Here is a 19,750-nt window from a genome sequence, read left to right on the forward strand (position 1 = left end):
TCAGTGAAACACTGGGCTGAGGCATTAAATAACCACACAAGAACAAGAGTTTATAACTTAGATAGGCTTCAAGGCAGTTAAAAAGTAAAGAATAACCAGACCACTGGGTGAGCCAGCACCAACACAAAATTAAATGCACAATAAAATCAAGCATCAACACATCACAGCAAGCAAAAGACAAGTCCTTTGTATATTCAACACACTGCTGTCCTATTAAATCCAATATTCAACCACAATCATGACAAAATGTAGGAAAGCAGACAGATGCAGATGTGTTTGATGTGCAAATTAATCTCCAGCACAACAGAAGCACAACACTGCCAGGAGTAACATTAAAGTAAAATTTTAAAAAAAACTCACTCACCATTAAAACAGCTGCAGGCGTCCAGTATGGTTCCAGTCATTAGTGGACACACAGGTGAGGTCTGTGTGTGAGTCATGGCTCTCCAAAGTTCAGTATAAAGGTTTTTCAATCAGGTGATATTTAATAACATGCAGAGACTGAGTTCACTCCGACCACTCGTGCACTCTCAAATAGGCGCCTTTGTAAAAACTGACTGAGTGACTCTGCGGACACTCGGTTTAGTTTGCCAAACTAAAACTCATCCAGAGTCGTCGGTTGCTATGATCCCAGCATAGCAACAGAGCCACAGTGGCCGACCGGCTACATCTGATGCATGCTAGCCGCTGCGGTGTTAGCATTTTTCGGCACCAACTGACGTCCATAACTGTTAAAATTATTTTTCTTCACTTGTTGCGCTCACTTCGGCTCCAGTCGTCTCCTTTCTGTCTGCCACAGAGTGCATTCGTGTTTAGGTTCAGAGAAAATATCGTGGTTTGGTTAAAATAAACAGATCTGTGCCACAACGGCTAAATGCTCCCACGCGCATGAAGTGTACTTCAACTTCCTGTCACGTTAGCAAACTCCTGAGGGGTCAAACTGCAATAAAGCTAAAGTTCCGCTCCGGTGTTAAATTATATGTAGCGATTTTTATCCATCTGAAGTGTAAATTAATTATGTAGGCTATAGCTTTTACATGTTTCCAATTTTATTTTTATTTTAAGTATATATATATATATATATATATATATATATATATCAAATATAGGTGGTGTCTTTTTCCAAGTTTTTTTCAGTATGTATGTATGTAACGTTAAGTTATGTGTATATATAACGTTATATGTACACATACATAGATAGTCTACATACATACATGCATACATATATATGTATATATAAATATATATATATGTATATATATATATATATATATATACATACATATATGTGTGTATATATTTATATTTTATATAGAGAGATATATTTTAGATATATAAATAAATATAATAAATACATAATAATAAATAGATATATATTTATTTTTAACATTTTACAGTTACATGGTGAAATGATTTTGATATTGGAGGGTCTATGTACACCTATCAAACATATGTGGTGTCTTTTCCAAAAACCTGGGGTACTTCTACCCAAAAACAATTTTTTTTTGCCACATTTTCCACTTACACTTTTTGTGCCACTCTGCTCCTAGTATGGGTGTATAATCTGCATCTAAACTGGGTATAAATCCTGTATATATTTTGTATCTATAACCTCATCATTCATTGGTAGTTTGAGAGTTATATAGAAGACTGTAGTGCAGGGGAGGTGAAGGGTTGGGTTGACATGGAGATACAGAGTGTGTGTGAGCTGACTGGTTCTATTAGCAACTATCCCACTCTGTTCTATTCTATTCTATGTTATCAGCATCTTTACTCTTATTATCATCATCTTATTTTCTTCACTCACTTAAAACTATTTATTTAGATTAAAATAAATTGCAAAAGCAATATGAAATCCTGTGCCTCATGATGATGTACCAGAAAACGCATCCTTTATGTCTTGCATGGGAGGGGAAACACATATGGTGCAAAACTTCTATTTGTTACGGTCGAAAACGTTGTGGGAAATCAGTATTGATCGTGTTTTATGGGTCCAGTCCGTTGGCCCACGTCAGAATTTTCACTTACTGGTACTATTTAAGGTGGCAAATTCTAGTTTGGTGTTATGAAAACCTTTTTATCTCTAGATGATATATATACATATACATATACATATATATATATATATATATATATATATATATATATATATAATTTCTTTTTGTGAAAATCAGTGAAGCCTTTCTATGTAAAACTCCACATTTCCAAAGCTTTAAAAAACTATAATACTGTCATTTTAATTCATACTTGCACTTACCTGTTGGTAATATGTAGACAGACTTAATTTGGACTTCTTCAAAAATTCCCCTCATATTTGACATCACTTATTGACCAGAAAGCTGTAGCACATAGCACACGTTGGCAGGACTGGTTAGTGCTGCAGGTTCCTTCAGTAAACTCTGACTTGAGAAAGATTTTAGATTCTTTGCACCACACACCTGGAACAAATTGCAGTGTATTTTGAAGCTTCGTACTCTGGCTCCATTGGGTCAATTCAGAAATCGAATCAAAAACCTGACTGATTCTAAATATTACTCTTATTATATTATATGATATATCTTTATATTATATATATACACAGTACAGGCCAAAAGTTTGGACACACCTTCTCATTCAATGCGTTTTCTTTATTTTCATGACTATTTACATTGTAGATTCTCACTGAAGGCATCAAAACTATGAATGAACACATGTGGAGTTATGTACTTAACAAAAAAAGGTGAAATAACTGAAAACATGTTTTATATTCTAGTTTCTTCAACATAGCCACCCTTTGCTCTGATTACTGCTTTGCACACTCTTGGCATTCTCTCCATGAGCTTCAAGAGGTAGTCACCTGAAATGGTTTTCCAACAGTCTTGAAGGAGTTCCCAGAGGTGTTTAGCACTTGTTGGCCCCTTTGCCTTCACTCTGCGGTCCAGCTCACCCCAAACCATCTCGATTGGGTTCAGGTCCGGTGACTGTGGAGGCCAGGTCATCTGCCGCAGCACTCCATCACTCTCCTTCTTGGTCAAATAGCCCTTACACAGCCTGGAGGTGTGTTTGGGGTCATTGTCCTGTTGAAAAATAAATGATCGTCCAACTAAACGCAAACCGGATGGGATGGCATGTCGCTGCAGGATGCTGTGGTAGCCATGCTGGTTCAGTGTGCCTTCAATTTGAATAAATCCACAACAGTGTCACCAGCAAAACACCCCCACACCATCACACCTCCTCCTCCATGCTTCACAGTGGGAACCAGGCATGTGGAATCCATCCGTTCACCTTTTCTGCGTCTCACAAAGACACGGCGGTTGGAACCAAAGATCTCAAATTTGGACTCATCAGACCAAAGCACAGATTTCCACTGGTCTAATGTCCATTCCTTGTGTTTCTTGGCCCAAACAAATCTCTTCTGCTTGTTGCCTCTCCTTAGCAGTGGTTTCCTAGCAGCTATTTGACCATGAAGGCCTGATTGGCGCAGTCTCCTCTTAACAGTTGTTCTAGAGATGGGTCTGCTGCTAGAACTCTGTGTGGCATTCATCTGGTCTCTGATCTGAGCTGCTGTTAACTTGCGATTTCTGAGGCTGGTGACTCGGATGAACTTATCCTCAGAAGCAGAGGTGACTCTTGGTCTTCCTTTCCTGGGTCGGTCCTCATGTGTGCCAGTTTCATTGTAGCCCTTGATGGTTTTTGCGACTCCAGTTGGGGACACATTTAAAGTTTTTGCAATTTTCCGGACTGACTGACCTTCATTTCTTAAAGTAATGATGGCCACTGGTTTTTCTTTAGTTAGCTGATTGGTTCTTGCCATAATATGAATTTTAACAGTTGTCCAATAGGGCTGTCGGCTGTGTATTAACCTGACTTCTGCACAACACAACTGATGGTCCCAACCCCATTGATAAAGCAAGAAATTCCACTAATTAACCCTGATAAGGCACACCTGTGAAGTGGAAACCATTTCAGGTGACTACCTCTTGAAGCTCATCGAGAGAATGCCAAGAGTGTGCAAACCAGTAATCAGAGCAAAAGGTGGCTATTTTGAAGAAACTAGAATATAAAACATGTTTTCAGTTATTTCACCCTTTTTTTGTTAAGTACATAACTCCACATGTGTTCATTCATAGTTTTGATGCCTTCAGTGAGAATCTACAATGTAAATAGTCATGAAAATAAAGAAAACGCATTGAATGAGAAGGTGTGTCCAAACTTTTGGCCTGTACTGTATACATATATATATATATATATATATATATATATATATACATTTATATTGTACTACATTGTACATTTTATGTTGTTTAATGTCTTTATTTATTTCTCTTGAAAATGAGATCTCGATCTCAACAAGACTTGCCCGATTAAACAAAGGTTTATAACTCACTCTGATAACCATATTCCTACATAACACTTACCTCTGCATGAGACCACATATACACGATTTGCCTGCAATGCTAACTTGCAATGCTAAAATAAGTAAAACACGATTTGTCCAAAAATCTGTCCTAAATTTGGTTAAAAGGTGTCTTGAACGGGTCTTAAAAAGCATTAGATTTAACTGCCTGATACCTAGACACCCTGTTTACAGGAGCTTGCTGGTAGTTCAGCTATGTTCATATTCACATAGGGATTCAAGTAGTTATATTACTTTCTAAAAATATTTTGTGTAATTAACCAGTGAAACTACGAACAATTTTGGGCCATAAAAGGAAGATTTTTTTTAAATTATTGTCTCTACTGTAATTAAACCCTCTCTGACCACAAGTAGTCAGAGCTATTTATTAGTGCTATTTATTACTAAATGTTCAGAGAAGCTGCTGCATGCTATTTTAGATGTTACCTAACTGAGTAATCCTTGTGTTTCTGAAGGCAGGCATCTGAGGGATGGAAATTGAATACAAAACCAAAGCTGACATTCTTTGCACTGTTGCATAAATAGAGGCTATTTTACTTTATTTTATTTTATTTTACCTATGAACAAGTGGGTACTTCCTGCAATAAACTCAACTGCATGGCATTTTTGCTGGCTTGTGGCTGTTTTGTATCAAATTTTGTTACAATTTTGTTTCACATTTGACCATTTTTTGCAAGGTAGTTTGAGCATGTTGTCAAAGTTGCTTTAGATTTCTCCCTAGGGTATGTTTGCTATATTTTAACGTCCATCACTGTGAAGTAATTGGGAGCTTGCAAAGCTATGCATTCAAAGTAGCTTGATTTGGTCTGCCCCCCTTTGGACACTGACACGTGGAGTTGTTTGCTTACCTAATAAAAATGAATTGGTTTTGTTGGGTCTTCTCACTTGTGCCATATATAGCCAATGTATTTTACATCTTTAGCGCTCTTCAAACACATAGCTAGAGGACACTCACAGAGAGCTGCACATTGTAATGAGTAATAAGTCTTCCTCATAATCATTTTTCCACAGTCATTATGAAAAATAATTTAGGGATGATTTATTTAATTGTGTACACTGCATGACCAGCAATATTTTTCATTTGATAAAGTTTCCATTGTCAGTTCTGTTGCTGAGTTTCACGTCTCAATTTGTAAATACTGGCTGAGGGGCTCATCACACAGAAACCTTCTGTCTGCAGATACAAATAGTGTTGTTATTGCACACTTTTTACTATTTGAATATTCGTAACACTCCGCATGTATACTCCACTTTCACAGAGTTATTATGGGATATGTTCTTATCCTTGCTTGTGGGTTTAATTGCTAATTTTACCTGATTAAAGTAAAAACAACACTCTAAAAAAGCAGCTTCTTGAAAAAGATCAGTTCCCGCATACTTGTGGACTTTTAGTGTACACACTGGATCAGAGAGACCAAAAGATTCTACTCTCCGTGGAATAATTCATTAGGCCTATGTCAGTCTGCAGGATAACCACCATGTCAGCCATCCTGTCTGACTCTTGCCAAGTTCACTTAAATGTCCCACACTTCCCATTAACAATGATCATAGTCTTGGTGGCCCTTCCCTCTTTGGAACAACACTAAGTCTTCTGTGGTGCAGATGGCAACACGTAAGAAGATTATGGTGGAAAGTACAGCCTTCATGGTTGTAATTCAAACAGTTTAGAAACCACTTGAATTAGTGATAAATCCTTCTGGACTGGTCTGTGAGCAGATGTGACAAGTTGAATTATTCCCCCTTACCAGGAAGCTTTACAGGAATCTTGTAACATATGGTGCTCTCCGCCTTCATCACAGCCTTTAAATGTTATTAGAGGACGGACATTCCCTATTGTCTCTGGATACAGGAACACCAGCCAAGAGGTGCTGTATAACTCCTTATGTGAGTCAAGGGTCCTCCCATTCATCTCCCATCATCAACAAAGTTGGCAGCCATCTATGACTGTCTAATTCAATTACTAAAAGTGGAGACCTGTCTGGGACTGTCAAGAGCCACAGAGATAGCGGTGGGCTTACTCGACCAGATTATCTGCTTTTCTGGCTGCAGCTGTGCTTCATCTTGGAATAGTGGGACTCCATCATCTCTTTTTGTCCCCCAAATCAGTTTAAAGTATGTCTAAATATGGCACATGATTAAATCTGTGCTACATGGACGTACCCTCAAGCTATGTATACCTGAGAGAGTATAGCATCTACGAGAGATCTGGGGCAGTGTGAATAGGATGGAAGTGATATTGGTCAGTCTCACTGCAGTTTAACATTGTCACATATCATATTACACTCCGGCCTGTTTTAGTTTCACACCACTGGCTATGTTAACATGCAGGCTAACATACAAATATTATTACGGATAGGACAATATTCTGAATTTTATGCTGGTCATGTAAACAGCATATTTCATTTAGATATCCCCAATTAGGCCTTTTTTCAAATGTAGCATTTTCCGATTAAGACGTGGAATATTCTGGTATTATTCAGGTTTTACAAGCATTTTTTGGACACACATACAGCCCATTCAGAATATGCGTCTCACTTGGGTTTTTTACCACAGTTTAGGTCACATGGCATCATAACTGTTTATGGTCGGCTCCGTCCGTTGTCATGGACACATTGCCCACAAACCATCTCACCAGCAGTTTGAAAAGCTGGGGTAGAGATTCATGCTCAAAAGAAAAGCTCACATTTCTTCTTCTCCTTCTTCATCTTCTAATGATAATGGAAGTTGGCAAACAGCTTTTAGTTGCATTACCACCGCCTTATAGTCCAGGGAAAACTGCAATAGTAATTGTTAAAGGTTTTTTGATCTCTTGGGACAAATTCAGGACTTGAAATTTGGAGCCATTATGTCACAGCATCACACAAAGGAGTGCATATCCCTGGCTCTGAACATGATATTTTAATGTCATTTATGTCTAAAAATAAAAGGACCTTTTTTTAATCCAAACAAAGTCAGAAAAGTCAGTAAAATTAGGTTATAAAGCACCTTATCATTCAATTTTTTTGCACATACAAAGTTGTTTGTCCATGAAAACCACAATGCATAGCCACAGGCATATCTCAGACTGAGACCTTAAATGAGACTAAACTTGAAACATATCTTGGCTTTGTCATTCTTTGGTTTAACTGTTGGTGCCACTGAAGGTTGATATCTGTGACTAAGCTGCCACTTGGGAAGGGTTATTATGTTGAAATATCGTCTTGAGATAACGAGTTTTTTATGATACCAAACTAGAATTTGCCACCTTGGGTGGTTTCAATTCATCAAAATTCTGACCTGGGCCCATAAAACAAATAAAAAAAACATAATGTTTTCGACCGTAACAAATAGAAGTTTCCACTATTGCACCATATTTGTTTCCTATCCCATCCTGTCTAAGACATACAGGATGTCTTTTTTTTTTTTTAAAGATATTTTTTGGGCATTTTTAAGCCTTTAATAGATAGGATGGACAAGTGTGAGGGGGGGAGAGAGAGAGAGGGGATGACATGCAGCAAAGGGCCACAGGCTGGAGTCGAACCTGGGCTGCTGCAGCAACAGCCTTGGACATGGGGCGCCTGCTCTATCCACTAAGCCACCGACGCCCCAGACATACAGGATGTCTTATTCTGGTACATCATCATACGGCACAGCATTTTATATTGCTTTTGCAATTTTTTAAAAGTTAAATAGATAGTTTTAAGTGAACAAAAAAAGGGGTGATTACAAAAATAGTAAAGATTCTAATAGAACCAGTCAGCTCATACACACTGTATCTCCACATCAACCCAACCCTTCACCTCCCCTGCACTATGATATGTTGGGTAGTGATACTTCAAATACAGGTATAATACATCCGATACATTTATATAGACCCTACAATATTAACATCATTTCACCATGTACCTGTAAAATGTTGAAACTTTGCAATTGACCTTGAAAAAAATAATGTTCCACTTAATCCATGAAGGTATACTTTTTATATACGATGCAGGAGGGTATTGGGACTAATAAAAACTATGAAACATTACTGTTGCAATTTCTCCTAGGTTGGGTCCATTTTTGAGTTAGACTGACTAGACTGTTTACCAATTAACCCAAGAATACTATTAGGATCAGTGTGACCAAGTTCTTCTAGTTTCTCTCATTTCTCCTGATTTCTTTTGGATACTGTGGTGATTGGTTTGAACACAGGGATTTACACATCCATCTGTCTCAGATGCAGGTGAGAGTCTTTGAATAGAAAAATTCTTCACAATGTACGAATAAACATTAATGTTTCGGTCCTCCTGGACCTCCGCCAAGAGTGTATACTGTGGTGATGCTTACCTTTAGTTTCCCTGTTCCATTATTCCTGCCATTTCTTAATCCCTTCTGATGTGATTATACTTTAAGCTTCAGCCTTACTTTGCTTTACTGTCATATTTAGTTTAAAATTATTTAGTGGCAACTTCTGCATATTTGTCTGCCAGTTCATTCCCCTCTACCCCTATGGCTCAAACACCTACTTTTACACCCTATGGAAGACTTGGATATCAGCAGGTTTTTGGGTACATGCAAATATCGCAGTTGTGACCTTTCCATGAAGGTGGTTGAAGGAATGAAAGAGGGCGGTTGTGTTTGCACGGTCCAACAAGTTCGGCACTGGTGGAAAACTTCCTTCCTTTTTTGGCGCAGAGAACCAAAATGGCACAAGCAGGTCCATTTGTTCCACTTATCCATATTTTTAAGTGACAAACAACATGTTAGGGAATGTTTATTGGATTATGTATGGCTCCATGTAAACAGGAATATCAGTGGAATATTCATTTTCATTGTAGGAACATTGTCTTTGTTGGAATAAGGGCAAAATCCTTAACATTATGTGTGTGTAAATGTAGTCAGTGATGCACACTATGATCATTAACGTAACAAGCCACATAACAGAACAAGCTGACACCATCTCAGTCCAGCTTAAATACGAATCAAACCAAATAAAGTCTGTGTTTCAGGAGGCAGTGTCAAAGGTTGGGCATAACAGAAAAGTGAAAATGACATAATAGACATAACCATACAGCCAAATCTATCCCACGAGGACGAAACCAGTCAGCAGGCACTAAACCCCTGTTTCAGAAACGACCACGGCTAACAAGGTGGAGATGCTTTGTTCTGCTGGTCAAGTAATTCTGGCAAATTTCCTGCTGCAGCTTGATCTCCGAATGGTAGAAAAATGTGGTGTATTGAGGCAGGCGAGACAATTATTACATAACCACAGGGTTCACACTTTTCTGTTGCATGCAGGCCTTGAGGGCCTTCTCATAATTTGCTCCCCTGTGTCAGTAAAGATAAAATCATACAGTATCTCACTGCGTGCTCATTGCATTCTTTCCTGGTAGTGTCTTCCAGTTAACATTACAGAGGACAACTGGCTCTGCAACACAGGAATGCCTCCCAAAAAAAAAAAAAAAAAAAAAAAAAACCTGATGTAAATCATACTGCACATCAACCGTGACAAATTTGCTGACAGGTTACATTGTGTATCTTGACAGAATGAGGGAAGGCTGCTCATTTTCCCAGACATCATAGTGTGTAGGACAGAATTGTGAAACTATGCATATCTCCCTCAACAACTCTCTCTTCCTCCTGGTTAGATGTGGAGCTGCTCCACTGAGAAACAATTAGGGCTTATTTACATTAAATCCTGTGTTTATTGTGTTTATCTTTTCTTCGTTTACTTCATCAAAGGAGCATGCAGCACGCTGTCATAATTAGATAATACGGTGTTTGTACCATTCATTATTTTATGAGAAGAAAAAAATCACCAGCATTTTTTCTGCTTTTTTTAATAGTTGATTTTTCCAGTTTTGTCACCTTGCACGTCCTGTGTATAATTTTATTTCAATGTAATGTATACTGCACCTGCAATAGTGTTACTCATTATCCACCTTACCTGAAAAGTCTGCACTCAGACGCTTGTTTTTGTTGCAGTGTATTGCCAAATATTTCTCCAGCTGACAGAATAAAACACTAAAATACAGATTTTACTCCAACAAGAAGCTGCAATCACAGTTAAAATTGTTTGCCTTTTCCTGATTATAGCAATATTGAGTTGTACCTGTTGTCCCTGGGGATGCACTGTTTGGACAAACGGTTATTTTTAAAGACAACAGTCTGTGATACTGGAACATGGATGTGCAAATACTCCACAATTTGTAACGTGTTTGATTACAGTTATGAACGAACCAGGCACACACAGTATTCCTGACACAGAAATGAACACTCAGTAATGGGCAGACCATCAAACAAGCAAACACATTCAGTAATGGCATAATTGTTTTTTTTACAGGGTCTTCTTGTCACAGTCCGGGCTCATTTTAATTTCCTGTCAATCACCCATATTATTAATAAAATCTAAATTGCTTTTTCTATTTGTAGCCTCAAACCTTTGTGAACACACAAGGCTTTATCTCCAAAGTGCTGTAGCTGCATTAAAAGTCAAAATAACAGTTGAAATATTTTTTAGAGCTGGATACCCTTCTTAATTTTCATTGAAGCTGGAGTCCTTTTAAAGTCAAAGCCTCCTGCTGGACACAATCATTTTCAAATCTGGGACATCCTGCAGACATGCTGAAAAGGCCACAGATCATAAAACATTTCATGTACAATATTATTTTATCATGCTAATAATCATAATTTCCATTCTGACTGTGGGAGACTGTGTTCTATTTTATTACTAAGTCGTGTCTACAAAGAATTGGGACTTTTGTTGGGAAGTCTGTATTTTCACGAAGCGGGATGAAGCTGGGAGTGCTGAAAGACTGTCCGGTAAAGCCGAGCTGCGGGAGGCAAAATCTTCTCCACAGTCTCAGGCAAGCTGGATACATGTCGCCATCCTGAATGAATAATTTAATCCTCAAAGTGTACTTCAAAGCTGCTCACCAGGTGGTGAGTCTCCCAACAGCTGCCTCACAGCCCAGCAGACAGTCAAAGATCGAGCAAAATGATTTTCTCCAAATGTTCGACAAAACTGTGTCCGGATGATAACATTGTGTTGCAGTACAATCATACCTGCCAGCAGACATTCCTTTCCCCGGTCTTTTTCAGCTTCTGTTCAAGGGGACAACGGTGAAACAGTGGTTATCCTGATGAAAGGGAAAGCTTAAATTGAAGGGGAAGCTATCCACCTGGATGATGATTCCACCTCTATTTGGCAAAAAAAAGCTGCTTCATGGCGTCTCAAGATCAGCAGCACATTGTGTTGCTCCAACCTGATCTTTTTCTGATGCCATCACTGAGGATAAGGACACTTGATACAACTCCGGCAGATGTTGGACATCCGGACGTTATTTTGAATTCCAGAGTAAAGGAACGCTGCACTGATGTGGTCTATTTTAAATGTAAGCTACTGAGAATTTCCCCACTAAAACACAATCCACAATGGAAGTCTCCTGGCCCCGTGATTGGTCATTATTGCATGAGGACAGGCAGGCCAAAATCTGCCGGATGTTGACGATCTCCCTTGACTCAGCCCGAACCCAAAAATCCTACAGGAGAGAATAATTTGTATTGAGCGGGTGCATTTGAAAAATAGGACTTTCTTTGTTTTGACAGATTGTAGCTTGCACTCAAACTTTCTACAAGGCAGTGCACAGAAAACAGCTAAATATAAACCTCATTATACTCCATGCCGCCGTAGCCTCATTGACACTTGAGGCATAAAGAAATGGCAGAGGTGCAGAGACAGAGGTTGCAACGGAACAAAAATGTGTCATGAATGAATGTGATGGTATCAGACACGTGCTGTAAATCAAACTATATGCTGTATTCCCAAAACAAGACAGCCTGAACCTGCCAGTTTTTTTTTTTTTTCTGTCGTGCAGAACAAAATGCAGAAATTTTAAATTGTATTTAGTTGGTTTAATTTTCAATAGATATTAAAAAATATAGAATAATGTAGAGTTTATTCAACAAAGCTGAATTATGGGAGTAAAAAGATGGCTCCTCTGATGCAGCACTTCACTATGCTTATTTAGGACTAAGTGCACTTGACACTGGATATTTAGGAGGCTACAGAAATGGGATTTGGCCATGAGGTGTGAGTAAAAAAAAAAAACACTGAATTAAATTAAAACTGAGTAAGGGTGATGTGTATAAACAAATTCATGATGCATTGAGCCATCTTTCATTTCCATTGACTTATTAAACAGAGTTACTGTGGGAGGCAAATGATGGAGCTCCCCTGGAACTCACTACATCTTCCCACTTAACAGGGAGGCAAGAGCGCGCCAAACCCTGCAGGCTGACAACGCTCACCAAACAAATCATGGCAACACATCCACAGGCAGTCCAGAGTAAATTGTTGTATTAACCCCCAGGCAAGGGTCCCCCCTCAACAATTCAATAAGCAGAGACGCATTCCTACACATCCTAACGAAAAGCTAAGGATTTGACAGCCCACAGAGCACGCCGGTGCCAAGCTGGGAAGGCTGTCAGTGTTATGGGTCAGTGTGTTAATTGTTTTCTGTTTCAGGACGTTTATCTTTTATGGCTTCTCCTGCTGCAGTCATCATGCCGCATTTTTGTAAAGAGAAAAGAATTGAAGTAAATGATTGTCCCCAGTCATTACAAGTCACATCATTTTTGACAATGTGCACACAGAGGAGTTCCTCCTCCTGGAATAAAAATGAACTTGAAATTATGGCTTCCATCTGTATTAAGAGTCCATTCCAGATATTTAGCCAAACTGTTTCCACAAAACTAACCAGTGCTGGGGAGCAGTGAATTACATGTAAATGTAGTTTAAGTTGCAGTAGCTTGCTCGTGGTTAAAACTACGAACAACTTGGGGCTATAAAAGGAAATAAATGAGGAAAAAATAGGAAAGGTGCTGCACTGGGGTTGAGGCTCTGTGTAATTAGTTGAAAAAAAAACAAAAAAAACAGGTGCTCTTCAAGGATGGGGCAAAGAGTCACGTAAAGATAAAAAACTACGTTAAAATCCATAGTACAAGCAGGCAGTCCAAAAATGCTTCCGAGGCACTCTGACAATACTTAAAAATCCTTTATTAATACATGGATAACCACCGCGTTTCAACTTCATCAGGGTGTAAACTGCATTGGGATAAGGTGTGCAATTTAAGAGCTCATGTAATGGTCATGTGACACAGGTCACATGATATATTGGTATAGCCCTAAAAACCACATTGACAGAAATTGCAAATGAAAATGACATAAATGTATACTATAAATAATTAACATATTTAATAACAAGAAGGTTCAATGCCAAAAAAATAGAAAGGAAACAACAGTGAAATAAAATAAGAATTGTTATAGTTACTGAAAAATATAAGATATGTATGACAGGGACACAAAACAATATGTGTAACAATGTTTATAAAGTTGAAATATTTATATATATAAGTGTGTAACTCATGATAACAGTCAAAATGCCTCGAATGCATTTTTGGAATACCTGTCTGTACTATGGACTTTACACTGAGGGAGCTCGCCAGTCGTAGTTTTTATATCTTTAAGGAAATTAATGATTTTTAAATTTTACTTTACCACTGCTTCTCCGCTCTAAATGAGCCCTCTTTGACTAGCCCCGCCCCCTTTTTCTGTCACACTGACCGCTGTGAAGGTATGATCTGGCAATTCATTACATTCATTACATTGATGAATTACATTCATCAGGCAGAATTTGTTCAACTAAACTTAACTATATCAGATGTCAGTTATTTATGATGAGTACTGAGTATTACTATTTATTAAGAAATGTTCAGAGAAGTTGTTGCATGCTATTTTAGATGTTACCTGGCTAACGGAGTAATCCTGATTGGTGCAATATCCCCACCTGGACTCTATAGTTTCTGAAGGCAGGTGTGTGACTGAGGGGAATTGTATACAAAACCGAAGTTGACATTTTTGCCCTTTTCCATAGATTTTAATTTTTTATTATCGTTATTATTTGGAATATGTTTGACCTGTACAGAAGTGGGCACTTGCAGTAAACTCAATTGAGTAGCATCTTTTCCCGGCATGTGCCTTTTTTTGTATTATATTTTATTTTAATTTCATATCACATGCACATTTTCAATTTGATCATTTTTATCATTTTTTACAAATAGTTTAGACCATTGGTTCCCAGCAGGTTCAGCCACAGGGTCCAGATTTGTCCTTGGTCCACACAGTTTAATAAATTCAGTATCATGCTTATGTTTGGCCAAATTGTCAAGCTAGTTTGTTGTTTCTTTCAAGTAGCTGTCTGTTAGTCACTCACTCTGCATGACGAAATGGCACTTCAAAATAAAAGCTCTGCGCTGGAAATTCACTGTACCTAAAAAAGGTGTTGGATTTGTGAGTCACTTGCGGTCCATCCAGAAAGGACCCGTGACCCATGTTTGGACCATGACCCACCAGTTGGGAACCACTGCTTTAGACTACTTTTTGTAAGCAGTTAACCAAACTAGATTTCTCCCCACAGTGGCTTTGCTGTAGTTTAAATAATTCCAGTGTGGAGTAATTGGTTGCTTTCAAAGTAGCTTTCACAACACTGAAACTAAATCAACTTTTCTGCTAGAGCTAACCCAAACTTTACTTTTATTTTATTCATTAGTATTCTTTTATAGCTTTAGATATCTGTTCCAATAAAACCCAGTTTGTCCTGTCAGCCTTCATTATTCCAAAAAGTCTGAGGCCATCTTGTCAGATGAAACCCTTTAAATCAAAGTCTACATTATCTTAAGTACACTGTAGCTCAGCGAGCTCTGACTGCATGACTCATACTTTTGGAAGAAATCTGCTGGGTCAGGGGTGAAGGACACCGTCAGGAAGCGAACGCTATTATTTTGGTTTACTATAATCTCCAGATCAGATTAACTTCGGCTCAAATTAATCTAAAGTATTATGTGATTTGCAAGTCACGTCTTCCTGCCAACAGTACGTATGAGCGATCCGATGCTGCGTGCACATCGTCTTCCTGTCTATTCACATGGTGACACATGTTCTGGTGCAGGCACTGCTAATTAGATGAAATGCATTTGTCCGTGTAGCCTGGGCACAGAGCTGACTACAAATGAAGCTGACTGCCTCCATTCAAAACGAATTCAGCCTGATGTCACCACCACAGTGCTTTTCTAATTCTGACAACAACAGCAACAAAATAAAACGTATTCTTTGTAGATATTTGCATTCAATATCATGCCTCTGGACGGCCATTCCCAGCAAACTATTCATTATATAAAAACCCCAGATTTTAAAACTGGAGATAAAGCATCCAATTAGCAATGTATGGTAATGTTGACATTTTACTCTTGTATTAAGTAATGTTATTCTACGATGCGGTAGCTTTTTAAACTCTTTCTTGGCTCCATGTCTACGTAATGCCTCAATTATCCAAAGATAAAAACCGAGAGTCACCACATAACGTCAACACTGCTGTACACAACGTGTGCTATAATTGAAATTTGTGTCTTGCATCATTTACATAACAGGATGCAATTAAATATTTAGAAATCAGAAAAGCGTTGTCATAATGGGCTTAAGGTCAGTGTTGTTGGCGTCTCTTGCAACCAAATGAGAGCATTTTGTAAACACGTTTTATTGCAGGGACCGGTGTAACAGGGAGAAATAAACAAACCAAAGATAATATTTGTTTTGATATGTGCAAATAAACAGACACTGTATATGGAGTAGTGAAGCTCGGTTATAGGCGGGGGGTAGACACTTCATTGGCCTACAAAACAGCCAGCCTCGATTGCCGCTCCCTGTGTGGGTATCAGTTAAAAGCACCCTCTCATTGTGTTGGTATTTTTAGACAGCAGTAAAATCACTCTGAGAATGCATTGCCACATCTTCCAGATGACTAACAGCGTCTTTCATTTTTAAATTGCAAACATGCTGTGTTTGTCAGCTTCCATAATAAAGAAATCATTCCAGCTGATAATCTAACATTATGATAATATTTTAACCAACCCAAACCACCTGTGTGTGCACATTTGCCACTCAAACTTTATGACACGCACCGTTTCCAGGAACTAAAGTATTTTGACAAAATGAGGTTAAACACTTGGCTTTTTTTGCAAAGCAATTAAAATTTTTACCGTGGCAGCGTATTTCACATCTTACTTTTTTCCAGAATAGTTCTGTTATGCTGTCGCGTCACTTTAACTCCAGGTGACAACGCTTCTGCTCCCAGTGATTCTGTTTATAATTTCCATCAGATTTTGTGCCTAATGAAGCTGTGAGAGCTGTGGAATCAATCCATTCAGATACGTTTCATTCAACTTGTGCCAATGGCCAGAAGGTTCAGCACACCAAACACTTGCATCTTATCTCATTAATCCCAAATATCATAATGTGCTTGCTATTAATTGCTTTGGCATCCTCGGCTCCTATCTGCCGTCTTTGATTTAAATTTGTCAAATATCGAGAGAGCGCACATGTGCCTTGTCAAGCCCAACTTTAGAACTCCATTCAAGCTGCTCAATTCTCATGAAGGCAGACAATTTTTCCAGGTGCTGTTTTTTTTTTCTCTCCTCCTCCTCCTCTATCGCTTTTTTCTTCCCTTTGCTATTGAGAACCTCTTCCCCTCTTATAGACATGATCTGACAGGAAATCTTTGAGAGGCAGCGCTGTGCTAACTGCCCAGAGATTTCAACTGTCTGTTCTTGCTGGAGGAGAAGCTGAACGCTGGCCTCCTATTAGTCTAAACACATGGAGCCCCCCAATCCCCTGTCTCTCCCTCTCTCTCCTTCTCTCCCTCATTCCCCCTCTCTGTTCCTCGCTCTCTCTATCACTTCCTCTCCCTCTCTCTCTCTCGCTACTCATCCCAGTCCTGGCGAGGGGGCTGACAGCTCTCAGCGTCCCAGCCTGTCAAAAAGGGCCTGTTATTCAGCACCCTCCCTCTGGGACAGGAGGAAAACACACACACACACACACACACACACACATATACACACACACATACACATATACACACACACACACACACACACAGACACAAACTCGCGTGAATCCGCAGACGTGCACATTCACAGAACATGCTTTCACAAAGGCCTTGTACACAACACACACCCACACGCTCTGTCTCTCACACACACACACACACACACACACACACAAATATTTTCCTCCTATGCCCATGAAATACTTGCACATACAAAAACTTTTGACTGCTCTTAGAGGATGTTCTGCTTGTTGTCAGCATTTCTCAAAATATGCTGACATTTTGCATGCACTAATCAGGATCAAATGTATTATCCATACAGACACTAATTTACTGAGCTTTCGCCTTCTCCACAGCGGCGCTGACACAAATTCCTCTCTTTATGGAGTCCTCTTGTCAATCCATGTGATTGGCTGAAATTTACCAATCATTAGCTACAATTTAATAATGTCTGGTGAATCGGAAGAGCTGACAGGTGTCCAATCAGGAGTTTGAAATGATTCCTTAGAGATTTTGAATGCTAGCTTGCAAATGAACCTGCAGGTGCCTCCACAGCTGTATTCCCAAGTCCATCACAATACTATGTGCATACTAAGGAGCAGAGATTGCTCGCTGCTCAGCCTGCTGTCTTGTCCTGACAATTTGGGGGGATTTTTTACGGCAGAGATATGAAATGGATATGAATACGGTCATGGCAAAAAAAAAAAAAAACAGAAATACTAAACTTTAAATAAAATAAAGGTCCACGTGTGTTTAAACTGTGTGAAACAAGAGGCACTGTTGTTAAAAGCTGATTTATTTTCATTCTGCTTTGTGGAAGAATCAGTTAGCAACATTAATTGGGAACATTTATGATGTGTTACAAAAAAAAACCAAAAAAAACATGTTTGTCAAAAAGAATGCTGGTTCATAATTTTAACAAATGGCATGGTAGTGAGCCAAAATCACACCGAGTATTTAAAGTATTCAAAGATCACTTTGCACTGTTGCAGGTCGAATGTGTTTCATATTGTCCTGCCAAAATGTGAATCATTATTTTCAAGGATTAAGAATCCAACAAATGACAATTAACATAATTATTGTTATGGAAACTTGGAAAACAATTTAAAATATACAGAATTATCAAATTAAATCTAGACATTCATTTTGGTTGAGATCATTCTGAAAAACACATACTTTGAGCGTACATTTTTTTCAATGGTCAACATTAACCCTAATTTGGGTAATCACTTCTCCAGCAAGGTGCTGCGTGGATTAATTTTTTCCATTTTATAATTCAAACCCACAGCCTGAGAGTTGCTGTGGGGTAATCCCTGTTCAACTCCAAGGAACAAGTAATGATTGCAGCTGATCACATGTGGTGCCACTGGAGAGCCGGAGCTCTGTGCTCCAGAAGCCTTTAAAAACCATCACAGTCGGAGCTATTTATTATTTGATTAGCCGCACAAAAACTCTCCTGCCCAGTCACGCAGGATGTTGGAAATAATAGCAACCAGAAAAATGCCTTGTGTATTCAACCTCCGCTATCTGAGAACTTAACGTGAGACAAAAACAAAACAAGGGAGAACAAACTTTCCTGAAATGCCAGCTAAGCATGAACATAGTTCCCTTTTCTTCCCATGTGGCCCCTTTGTGAATAATTTCCCTCAAATCTGAGTAATCACAGTATTAGTGCCCTTTTAAAAAATACTTCTCTGTCTGCTAAATAAGGAGCTCTCTTAATTTCTCTTCTCGACGCCGGCTTAATTGCGTTAAGAATTAATGGTGCATTTTCACGGCCAAGCTCACCACCAGACACCGGTTACACTGCTCTTCCTGCTGGGCCCAGTGCCACACAGCGGGCCCAGAAGTGCCTGTCGAGCGCCAACCCCGGTCTCACTCCTGCTCGGGGGTGAGAAACTTTGCGCTATACATATGCATGAATATCCCTCATATCTCCCCAAAGGCAGCTATATCTCACCATTAGTCGCTCTCAAAAGTCTTCTGCGGCGCACAGTATTGACTTCTGGAATAATTTCAGGCAATCCCAGACGTGATTTATGATGATGCACATTATCGATCACTTAAGGAGATATTTAGGTATTCAGAATAAAAAGTTATGTTCTCATTATGTTGATGGCGTGAGGCGCCAGGCCAAGGGGAGAGGGGGGAAGTCACTGTACACTTTACCGGAGAGGTAATTAGCACGTCTGAGTAACAGCAGAGCTCCCCCTCTCTGCTCTCCTGCTGCTGAGGCTGGGCTGACTTGCCTTAGCGTTAGCACAAATTGTTACTGTCGCCCCACAGGTGGGAAACTAGCTCTCATCACCTCATCACCCCAGAGGATGTGAGACACAGCAACATATATTAAACCGCTATCCTCGCAGCATGTGGCTAGTGTCTTCATGAGATATTTTACTCTTTATGGAGCCCATGGGGGACACACAAATCCAATACAGCTCCCTTTTAGAGG

The sequence above is a fragment of the Epinephelus lanceolatus genome, chromosome 6, assembly GCF_041903045.1.
Source record: "Epinephelus lanceolatus isolate andai-2023 chromosome 6, ASM4190304v1, whole genome shotgun sequence".
In the NCBI taxonomy this organism is placed as follows: Eukaryota; Metazoa; Chordata; class Actinopteri; order Perciformes; family Serranidae; genus Epinephelus; species Epinephelus lanceolatus.